This window comes from Haliotis asinina, chromosome 1 (genome assembly GCF_037392515.1).
Source record: "Haliotis asinina isolate JCU_RB_2024 chromosome 1, JCU_Hal_asi_v2, whole genome shotgun sequence".
Classification (NCBI taxonomy): Eukaryota; Metazoa; Mollusca; class Gastropoda; order Lepetellida; family Haliotidae; genus Haliotis; species Haliotis asinina.
In genome coordinates this window covers 11,728,097-11,740,573 of record NC_090280.1, presented here as the reverse complement: position 1 = coordinate 11,740,573, position 12,477 = coordinate 11,728,097, and the positions used below count along the sequence as shown (strand labels likewise).

General features: G+C 40.2%; 1 protein-coding gene and 1 pseudogene across 1 annotated transcript in view; one reads left to right on the top strand and one right to left on the bottom strand.

The window, feature by feature from the left end:
* LOC137287108 (contactin-2-like) overlaps positions 1 to 12,477 on the top strand; it is a 349,511-nt gene that overhangs the window by 41,026 nt on the left and 296,008 nt on the right. The window lies entirely within an intron of this gene.
* LOC137257982 (uncharacterized) lies at positions 5,137 to 5,902 on the bottom strand (annotated as a pseudogene).

The following is a 12,477-nucleotide window of genomic DNA, read 5'->3' as shown; positions in this document are numbered from 1 at the left end:
CTCTTAACTGTGGGTACCCATGTAAATTGTCATGTGTCATAATAATATTGGGACTTCAAAAAAATATGTGTAACTATTTTATACTCGGAGTTTAGGAACATGTTGATCAGGAATCCTATTGTTTGGACTTCCGTTTTGTTTTTCCCCTTCATTGTCTTTCTGCTGTGGAAATCATTTACAATTTCTGCTGGAAGAAATTCCCGTAGGACCCATTCGCGTTTTGCGACACCTGCGTATTGCACCTTGTACCATTTTCCCTTGCGATCTGACATACATTTCTCAATGGCTTCAATCTGTTTGTCTTCTGCTGCAGGACTGCACTCAGTTACATCAGGAACATCATCGTCTGACGCATCTGGCACATCATGTATATCTGTACTGAATTCATCTCCAGAAATCTCTTCATATGAAGGAGTACCTGTGTTTTGACATGATGATCTCCTCATCAGGAATCATTTCATTATCTAATTCCTCATCGTCAGATAAATCCAACAGAGTTGCTAGTGGACGAGTATCTGGACTGTAGTATGGTTTCAGTCTGTTGCCATGAATGGGTGATCTTATCAACTTGTCATCACCACATCTGCATAGCTGAAACGTGTGAGATGAATATTTCCATACCACATAAAATGGTCCCTGCCAAGACCTGTACAGTTTTCTGCTTAACCCTTTTGGCACCTTCGAACAATAGAGCCAGACTCTGTCTCCAACACGGTATGGAGGTTCCGCTGACTTCTTGTCAACTTGTTGTTTGTATGCCTCCTGTGCAATCTTCACATTTTCGTGAGCAATTTCTCTGATAATCTTAATATTGCTCAGTAACTGCCTTAAATCAGTGCGAGTTTGGACAGGAAGCCCCTGCTTTTGAGGTTCCAACACATTGTCAATTGACAACCTAGGTTTCCTACCAAACACCATGAAATAGGGAGAGAAACCTGCTGAGCTAACCGCTGGGCTCATTCTCTAGCCAGTTAGTATACTAGGCAACAGTGTCGGCCATTTTTCCTGTTCCTTGTCACCTTAAATTCTGAGTGTTTGACTGATGACTCTATTCATGCTTTCAGCATGGCTGTTTGTTTCTGGATGGAAAGGGCTAGTCTTAAGTCTGCCTGTATCCAGTAATTTGTATAGCTCATTCAACAGTTTGGAGGTAAACTCCTTACCTCTGTCAGTGAGTATGCTTTGAGGGCTTGAGTATCTGCTTATGACTTGATCATTCAACACTCTGGCTACTTCAAATGACCCTTTGCTTTTCATCGGAAAGCATTGAGGCCACTTGGAAGCAGCATCAATGCAAAGCATGATATATTTGAATCCTTCAGGAGATTCCTTCAAAGGGTATATCAGGTCCACGTGCCACCTGGTAGATGTTGCAAAGGTGCCGGCTTTGCGTGTATGTGTCTCTTTGCTGACTGGCAATCAACACATGAAGCTACCCAAGCTTGTATCCTTTCATACATCCCATACCAGAAATACTTCTGTCTGATGAATGCATAGCATCTCTCCACACCCATGTGGGATGCCAGTATGTCATCATGATAAGCATGCAGAATTGTGTCATACAATTCCTTAGGCACAGCAAGTTGTTTCACATAGCGAAGTTCTCTTGAACCTTTTCCTCCATGAAAAAGTCATCAGCTTCCAACAACACATGTCGTGCTCGGTCATCATCATCTGGCAATACGTCTGTTTCCAGATAATCAATGATGCTTTTGAACTTCTCATCAACCAACTGTAAGCTCCGCAACTTAGTTGCTGTCAATCCGGTCTTCTTCTCCATGTCAGCCATGGGAGAAACTGATGACACTGTTGTGATCAGTGTCTCCCATTGATGGTCATCGTCAGACAATGACAAGATCCAGTCCTCATCCTCAATGTCATCATAATCATTGATAGAAGACGCATCATACTCCCATATGCTCAAGGCATCTGCATTCCCATTCTTTGCGCCAGGACGGTAGATCACCTCATAGTCATACTGAGTTAGCAGCAGTGACGACCTGGCTAATTTACTTGTAGGGTCCTTAATATCTTTCAGATATTTCAAAGCAGCATGATCAGTGATAACCTGAAACTTATTTGGGGCAAGATACAGGTGAAAGTGTTTAACACCTGTCACCAACGCCAAGCATTCTTTCATTGTGATGTGGTATTTGAGTTGTGTCTTGTTCAAGCTCTTCCCACCATATGCTATCACTCTCTCTCTCTGCCTTCAGAGTCATGCTGGCCCAGTACAAACCCAATTGCAAAAGCACTACTGTCAGTGTACAGTATGAAGGGTTTGTTAAAGTCTGGAAAAGCCAGAATAGGAGAAGATATCAATGCTTCCCTTAAGGTCAGAAATGCTTTATCAGCCTCCTCCAACCAAACAAATGGTATGTCCTTACCAAGTAGTGTGTTCAGAGGAGCAACTATGTGTGCATAGTCCTTAGCAAACTTCCTGTAATATCCTCATAAACCCAAGAAGCTTCTCAGTTCGCCTACATTCTAAGGTTTAGGAAGGATTTCACAGCTTCTGTCTCTTTGGGATCAGTCTTGATACCTTCTTTACTTATCACATGTTGCAGGAAAGCTACTTGCCTGAGAGCAAATCTGCATTTTGAAGGCTTCAGTCTCAGATTTGCTTCTCTCAGCTTATCAAATACTGCCTTCAGATGCACAAAGTGTTCTTCAAATGTCTTACTATATACCAATATGTCATCCAAGTACACCAAGGTGAACTTGAATGCCATAGAAGAGAATAGGTTTGACATAAGATATGCAAATGAGCTAGGTGCTGAAACCAAGCCCATGGGCATAACGAGCCACTTATAGCTTTTACCTGATGGGACCGTGAAACTAGTGACATCTCGCTGTCCTCGTCAACAGGTAACTGCCAAAAGCCCTTAAAAAGATCCAGGGAACTATACACCTGAGCTTGTTGACTCCCTAACGAAGCTAAACTCTTGTCAATCACGGGTAAAGGCCAAACCTGAGGAGTGGTCAACACATTCACACGGCGGTAATCTATGACCATCCTAAATGTATTGTCAGCCTTTTTAACAAGCAAACAAGGTGAGCTCCACTGAGAATTGTAGGAGCAATCATGTTATACTTAAGTAATTGATCCACCTGCCTATCGATCTCATCTTTGGTTGCAGGTGAGCATGCGTATGCCCTCTGATATACTGGACCGTGATTTCCAGTTTTGATCTTGTGTGAGAACAGGTGTGTTCTACCTATATCCGACATGTCAACCGCAAAAACATCTCTATTTTCCCCTAAAAACAATTCAAAGTCGCTCTTCTGACTGTCAGTCATGTCATCATCAGCTAAAGAAATTTTCAATTCCCCTGCCTTGGCTCTCAAAGTGGCTTCATCCAACCCACGTGGATGAACCAAAAGCTGGGGTGTTGCCTCATCTGAATCACCTGTGGAACCACCTGTAACACCTGTGCATACCTGTGGACTCACCTGAGCCCTCACCTGTACACCCACCAGTGTCACCTGATGGCACACCTCCTGTCGTACTTGTGTCGCTTGATGACCCATCTGGAGTCATACCTTTGACACCTGGTGACCCACCTGAGATCCCATCAAGTACACCTGGTGACTTACCTGAGGTCACATCAGACTCATCTGATGACATTGTTGCATCATCACCAAGAGGCAAGTCGATCTCACCTGACAAACTCAAGGTGTCATTTGTACAATCACAGGCACACACTAATGGAACATCAACAGGAGTGTTGACCTGTGGTGACATATCAACTTGAATATCAACATTGAGGCCTGTACCTTGAGTACCTATGTGTATATCGAATCCCCCTTCAGGACATGACACTTGATCCTCTACACTATCACAAGTTGTCAAAGAACTGTCACCTAACACCTGAGACTGACCTGTTCAGACAATATCTCATTGGCATCTACATGTATTGTTTGAATGCAGTCAACAGTATCAGCTTCCCCATACATGTCACTAACATCAACTTCCTCTATGATACGTATTTCTACCTGGGCAGGCACCCTGATCTCCCTGTCTGTAGCATTCATCACTCTAAAGGATGCTATGTGGTTGACAGGTGAACTAAAACACCTGGCACCCAACACATTTAAGGAATTTGTAACAGACACAATTGGTTCAATAACCCCTAATTCAATATCTGGATCTTCAACATAAACAGGTATCAAGGTCTCTGAATGAGGCAGCAGCATGACATCACGTACACAAGTAACAACATTGGAATTGGTACAAGAAGCAATGAACTTTGCCTCTGCGAGTCGATCCCACAATGTCAGTCTGTTGCGACTCACATCAATAGCAGCTCTCTGACTCTTCAAAAAGTCTAAACCTATCAATACATCAACGGATAAAGCGGACACTACATGAAACTCCTGTACAACACATAATTGGCCAATCCTTAGAGGAATGTGAGATATGCCTAACACATCTAACGCTTTCCCATCTGCTCCCACCAATGTCCTAGCACTTTCTTTTGTAATGGGAATTTTATTCTCACCACCAATGGACAAAAAAACATTTGATTTCATGCAGCTCAAACTGACACCTGAGTCACTTAGGCAGTTATATGATTTCCCTGAGATTCTAACCCTAACTATAGGATAATCCCACACTACATGTCAAAACAACAACCTCATGCAAATCACTATTCTCACTCTGATGTGATTCTTGATCATCATCCATTGTATACATGTGCCTGCCGCTGGTAATGGCATTATCAGTATTGATATCTACTAATTCGGCAGCAGGCCTGCACCCTCATTTAATATTTCTACCCTGACTCTGGTGCAAGTTTAGCGCATTGACACAGAATCGGCTAATGAGTCCTATCTCGCCACATCGAAAAGATCGTAATGATCTAGCAGAGCACTCAGACATACTAAAATGTGTCTTACCACAACCTCCGCACATCCTGATCGGACGTGTCATCTGTTGACTGTTCCTTAGTATGGAGCCTTGCCAAGGTCCATGGTAGCTATTTCTGTCCATGGAATTTTACCTCTGGAAGGGCATCACTGGTCGCTGTCCCTGAGACTGATAAAAGTTCTGAGGCCGAGAAGACCCTCGACGCTGGAAGCTGCATTGTCCCGGCTATCACCTTGGAATGTCACTCGTCCAGAAGAAGCACTACGTCAGCCATATGAATTGTCTCTATAGACCTGTCCATGCGAATTGTCTCTCTGGTCACGAGAGTTCTCCCTTGATGTCAAAGATAGGATTTGTCCCTTAGGGTCCTCCATAACAGCCACAAGTTTATCTGAGGAGGGTGATGTGCCACCAAAAGCAGCATCAGCCATCCTAGCACTCTCAAGCACCTCTACCTTTGTATCGTGAGGCCTTGTTAACATAAACTGCTTTATCTGAGGCTTGGAGTTCCTGGTCACAGCATCCTTGACAAAATTATCGTCAAGTCGATCAAGACATCTGGCCTCATGTTCTATGTCCTGTAGGAAGTCCTCAAAGTTCTCAGTGTCCTTCTGCTTTCGTACTGTACAACCTACCTAACCTATCATAAATTTTCACAGAATTTTGTTTGTACCTAGCAAGGAAGGCAGATTTGACCTCCTCCCAAGAAGCATCATCAAAGTCTTTCGCCTCAAACCACTTGAGAGCTTTTCCATCTAAACACATACTGAAAGCTTCCTTCTTGCCCTCATCTGAATAATTGTTCAGAGATGTGAACTTTTCATAACATTTCAACCAAGCCCTGGCCTTCCCTGATTCTCTGCCATCAAACTTCTCTAGATTTATGTGACTAAGGGCCAAGGTATTAGCTAATGTACAAACTCTTCTGTCCAATCTGTCAGGGTTGTCCCCATGAAACTGTATGTGAAAGAAACTGGACTGCCCCTCTCTCTTAATATTGGTTGCACCACACTCTTCTCTGTCATAAGGCATTTTGAAATTAAGAGTTGTATCAACAGTGGATTCCTCAAAACAGTCTAACTTTTTTGGAGAAGTTGGTGATAGGAGACCTAACAATGGGATCAGATAAAGTAGGGAAACTTGGTGACAATGCTGGCAGATCAATTGAGGCAGCTGCACGGTTAATGGGTGTAGAAAACTTAACTACTGTACCCTCCTCATCAGATGACATGATGTGGTATAACGCATAATTGGTACTAACAATAGTCACAAGCTTTTAAGGAAAGAGTTAGCAACACAGTCTCACAATACATCAATTAACAGTCATTGTTCATAAGAGAAAGTTATTGAACACATAAACAGGCCACTGTAGGAGTCAGCACCACTGAAGCTGTCCCGTGCGAGAAAATCAATAACACGCCTCTGTGAGTGACCACACTCGCTGGTGATCAGTAAGTCCCACGCATTGAAAAAAAAATTGAGTTCGTAGTCTGCGGGATTGAGAGTCCCATGAACTTTAAAGGCAAAATGTGCCCTTACCTACAGTGAATGATAGTAGTCTCTTCCAGGACAACAATGTTCATGGCTATAATTGGAAACATTTCACGTCCTCATGAATTGTAAGTCTGACACAGTCACAATTTTTCACACATTAAGAAAATTTCCTGAAAAAAAAGTCTCAGCACGGTACAGAGAATTTGAAGCATCTCCACCATCTGTTACCTTAGTTTACAATGTCCTGGAAGAACTTGTTGGTTTCTCGCATAACTTCTGATACTATAAGTTCATCTGAGCCATTCTCTCAATATACAGAGAGAACCTCTCAAGTCAATGCTGGGGTCCAGAATCGTGCACCACTCACCGGACAACTAAGAAAATAGAAGTCATGACAATTTAGGCTCCTTTGACCGAAATAATGTCCTACGTCATACAAAAATGACTCATACCCAATCTTAATGATTAGTTACTTTCATTAGTCCCTTTTCGAGACTTTATCGGTACTATCAAATTCCTTCAGTATCAAATATCTTCGTTAATCAACTTTTAGCCATCCATCAACCAAACACTGGCATATCTGACAAAATATCAAATAATATTTCTGACTGGTAGGCGCCAGAAGATACTTAAACAAATTATTTCAGAACCCTTGTGTGTCCCTTTTATTGACAAACTGACCATTAGTATCCGAATCTCCATCCGCCTAATCATGTAGAATTACAAGGTCCTAGTTTAGGTTACTTCAGAGGAATTACCATTCCCCCAGGAAAAGTGAATCCATAAAAATTTGGTTACTTGGTCAATGCACTTTCCCAGTACATTGACTCTTTCCTAACTTGACTTCAAATTTTCCTTAAATATTTGTCAAATGTATTTTAAAATTCCTGGTTATACTATATTCAACTGAAGCTCCTTCATTTTAGGCGTTGCTTCCAACATGTTCTTTTCTGCAAGAAGTTCTGCCAACTTTGCCTTTTCCCAGAGCTGATCGAAACTTGTAGTTTTACCCGAAGCTTGGGAATCCCTATTTGACATACTATCACTTTTATCTAACAAACGTCTCTCATCTGAAATCCAACTTTCAACTACTTTCAATTTTGATTTTCAATGGAAATTGCCTTTTCTTCATGATGTTTTCTCTCACACTCTCTTATCTGCCTCTGAATCAAGCTGCTCATAATATGAAGCAAAGTAAGTGTGATACTGTTTACACAAATCAATCAACTTGACAAAACAAAACTTCACTCAATGTAAATTGTCACTACCACTACCACTGTTCAACATTAATCTGGAAAGTTCATTTCTCTCCTTAGTTATGGCTGAAAGGGCTGCATTTTCTCTATTCTTCAACACTCGTAACCTTTCCCTTTCTCAGTCAGAGTTCTGACTCTTCTCGACTCTCTGACCTTGACTTTTGTGTGCTCAGTGTCAGACTGGTCAGCAGGAGATGTATCTTCACCAGACAAGCCACTACAGTTTGCTAATTACCATCTACATTTTCAGCCAGTCCAGTCAATGCCAAATCACATGTTTCATCGTGCACGTAAAACACACTATCCCCTGCCTTTGCCATCATCTCGTATTACACATTACACAATACTCTGATGGTCAAATATGCAAGAGACAAATGTCCACAAATATTCACTAACAGCAATATTCAGCATTTTAGAAGTTTGAAGTCAGAGTAGGGTTGTTGCTTCTTTATTGGGCATAGCACCCACAATATATAGGCAAGCTCTGTCACAGACACGGGAAGAACACCCATCATACTTAAAAGGGCAACAGTACCCACAAATACCGTCTGAGTCGCACGGTAAAGTTAGACAACTGGTTTCAAATTTCTTAATGTGAAGTATTTGCTGAGATGTTTAATGCATACTTTTATGACGCTAATTATTATCATTCAGGGCTTTACGGACATAATTTTATTCAGTTGACCTTTGACTAGCAAATATTTTTTTCTTTTACTAGCCAAATACTAGCCAGGCACATGTAGTGGTATTACACCTAGTATTTTGTGAATAAACTACTACGATTCCAACCAACGTTTTGTTTTATTTCCTCACTCTGTCCAGTGATTCAAAAACAAACTATTTCAAAAGAAGTATGCCATCTGGAAGCTACTTTATGAGGTATCAACACATATGTAGTAACTGGCTTACTTTGAGTTAACTATTAACACTGAACATATTGATAAGAAAAATGATTACTTTTGCAGGACTGGGTATTCAGGATCTTAAACTTCAGAATGACATCCTGTTTCAGAAGAATTTTAACTTTGTCAAGTGTCACTGTATCAAAGAAACTTCAATTAAATGCAGACATATTTAACTACTGACTAAAGTTTCCTGCTTTTCTGTAACTGCCACTGAGAGCTCAGATTTTGTCTTCACACTTTGGTTTCACAATCACAATGTTCTTTGACCAGTCTGTTTGTCCAGAGCCACCAGCAATCCTTCTCTTGCTATTAGACATCCATTTATTAACTGACTTCTCTCGGTTAAACTCAGCAGGTTTGGGGCCTTCTGATGAAATCAAAATCAAATCAGACAGTCTTTGCACAGACAAGCAGCTCCAAACATCACTTTTAATTCTTTTCTGGGTTGAGAAAGCCCGTTCACATTCAGCAGAGCTAATCGGCAGGGTTAACATGATCTTCACAAGATGAAGTATATTGCTGAAATCTGTTTAGTATATATCCTTGCTGAGTAGGATTTGCCAGAGATCAGAGCAAGATTTATCCTTGAAGGTGTTTGCCACGAAGACTTTCATCTGCCTCCACTCTGTCTGAACTGCCTCCACATTGCATCTAGCAGAGACAAGGGGGATTCTGAACCAATCACACAGAACATCTATTTCATGATTTCCAAAATGTACAAGTTCCCTTTTACACTCTGGCCAGGTGTCATGATTGAACACGTTGAAGCTCTTCACAGCGCCTTGGGCCCCTTCATTTGTATTTGAACCAAGCAGATTCTCAAACCTGGACTCCCAACTCCTTGATGGTGATGTAAACGGTAGATGCCACGTGTTTCTTCAGTTCTTCTTTGGCCACACCAACACTACCAGTCATTTCAATGCCTTGAAATTTGATTGGACCTGGAGATTTTCTTGGCTTTCAATAAACAGCCCAAATTTCTTGTACAGTCCCCCTGGAATGTAATCCTGTTTCATGCTTGTGATAGCTTCCAGACAATCCTGGATGGATGCAACTACTGTAGGAAGAATCAGAGTACTAGACTGTAGTTTCAGGCTCAACAAAGCCACCTCAGCAAAGAGATCAGACACAAAATGACAAAACCCTATGGACACCAAATCTTTCATTTGCTTGTGTATTTTCTTTCCTGTTTCTGCAATGTCTGCATTAGATGATGATGCTGCCAGACTGTCCATGTGTGTATAGACTGCTGCATACTGTCCATGACCTGTGGCCAAATCTTCATCCTTCATCATTTAGTAGCAGAGATAACACCCTTAGCATGACCATGTTCGATGGCAATAACTTCAACAAGTTTATTTTCTGCTTTAGAATTCAATACTGTTCTTACATAAATCACTTAATTTTCTGACACAGAAGTTTGTTGCACCATCAATCATTACTGACAAGTTATGTGAGTCATTGATAAAGTCCATTGTCTCATCTCTGATTGTACTTGCAATGGTTGCCAACATTTCTCCACACTTAACATCATTACTGTAAGCAGGTGTCACCGTAAGCCCATTTTTATGCTGAAGCAACAGCAAAGGTTATGGTTTAGTAAAAGACATCTCTTCCTTCCCTATGCAATACAGTGTTCACCAAGACAAACTGAATTTTGGGAAACCTAATTTGCATATGCCTTAGCATAATTTTGACATAGGATGTCTATATATAGAGTGTAAAAACTAGGTTTGTAGTTTTGCGCTTGCTCGAATAATGAATCTTGGGATCTCACTTGCATTCACTTAACTCCCTTTGTGTGACCTAGATGTCTATTTTTGGAAACGTGGAAATGAACTGAATATCATGATGAATGAAATTGTTTTACAAATAATGTGTTGTTATTATCTGACATAAATTATTTAAGGATGGAAGTTAATGACACCGAATGTAGCAGTTCGAAATTTCTTTCGTACATGCGACTGTTTCACTCACAATGTAGTGCCTTGCTTTGTACCTTTCATTGCACACTTATGAAGAGAAATAATAATATGATCTTAATAAGAAAAGTTAATTTTCAATTAATGTTCAGGTGTTGTGAAATACTAAGGTGAGGTATATATTAATCAGCAAAGCATTGTCGTCTTTTTCAGATCTCACAAAATTCACAAAACATGCCATGACATCAACTATAATGTCGCATTATTTTCAGTTATTTCATTACATTTGAAGATGTTTCTGTTACTCTGTTAATAATGATGAAAAATTAATCAAAATACATCTGCACAAACAGGAGAATATGCGAATCAAAGAACTAAATTATGTATAGGGTAGGGCCATCCATCCAGGACTATTACCTGCTTCCTTATGTAATACATTGGTATCTTTTCTTATATTTTGTGAAACTACCAAAAAGTTATCCACTCACATTAGGGAACTTTGTATTGGAATAGGTTGGTTCACAGTGAACAAAACATAACGAAAATGTACTGCCCGTATCCACAGCAAATTCTCTCCATGTAGTCTGAGTTACATTGATCTAGTGTAAAGCATAGCGGATTTATGCCCCCTTATGTTTATAGGTGCATGACCTCTCTGTCAATGTTTGAGGTCACAGAAGAAGATCCATTTTTGACATTTATTGTGGGCCATTTTTAATGTTGAGTGTATAACATTGTGCATAAAGACGTAAATCCAGTTCATATGCACTTATGTTCTTCAGACATCAGACTGTATTTTCTTCGCTCACACTTTTCGTATATATGGCAAATTGAAACATTTGAAACGGGGCTTTTATTGGTGCACGATAAGAAAAAAAGAAATTTACTGATTTTTAACGCACACAAAAGTTTTGGACAACATTTAGGAGTGTCTATTTCACAAAGCCCTGAGGTAGTTGCAGATATATTTATATCGACGAATATGAAATTAAATATTCTGCATTTCTTTGTAATGTTATAGCCTTACGCAGATACAAGACCATGCAGGCACAATTCTCACACAACATTCACTTTTCAAACCTTACGAAAATGTGCACATGAAAAAAAACCTCAGCATCCAGGGGGTTAAGGGAGATACATTAAAGTTACTGTTGACATTTTCCATCAAAACTCTTCACCATAAATATGTCCAAATGTTAAGGAACGTAAGGGCAACATAACATTGGGCAACACCTTCTGAATTTTTATTTCACACTTAACTGAAGAGAAATGCAGATAAACATAATGAGTGAAAAAAGGAGAGGATCTGTACTAGTTTTCATCCCCCGGCATGTACTGCTCGACGCCTCATCTGTCTGTCCGTCTGTCCATATTCACTTTGTTTCCGGAACATAACTGAAAAATTGTATAATATTTTTAGACCAAAATTAATTGATACAATATTCTCAACCTATGGTTGTGCCTTTTGCTATTCACAGATTTTTAGCATTTTCATTTTTTTATACCCAGCAATGTGTTTTACTGGGGTTTTAATATGCACCCTCGTCCGTCCCAGCACATTTATCTTTTCGAGAGCAGAGGAGCAGAACTCTAAAACCGTTCAATATTTCAACTTGACACATAGATTGGTCTAGTGGTGTACTGGTGCCTTTTGATAGTTTGGGAATTCTGAATAAAATATTTTTGGTGTTTCCATGACTACAAGTTTGACTTTGACTGAAATTGGACGTAATGCTGGGGATATTGATGACTGTGTCTTCTTGTTTGTTTTTCCATGGAATGCTTTGGTCTTAGTCAAATGGTGGGATGGGTTCCGTTTCCAGAGCAGAACTAAAAAAATGGTCAATGTGTTTCTGCAAAACTTGGCAGATATGGGAGGCAGACCCCCAGTGTGGTGCTCTTTAGCTATTAACAGGTTTTTGTGCTTTATTATTTTCTCGGTTTCCATGGAAACATTTAGGACTTAGACTCAAACTGACATGTACGTTTCATTTCCGGAGCATGACTCTAAAATCGTTGAATATTTTTCT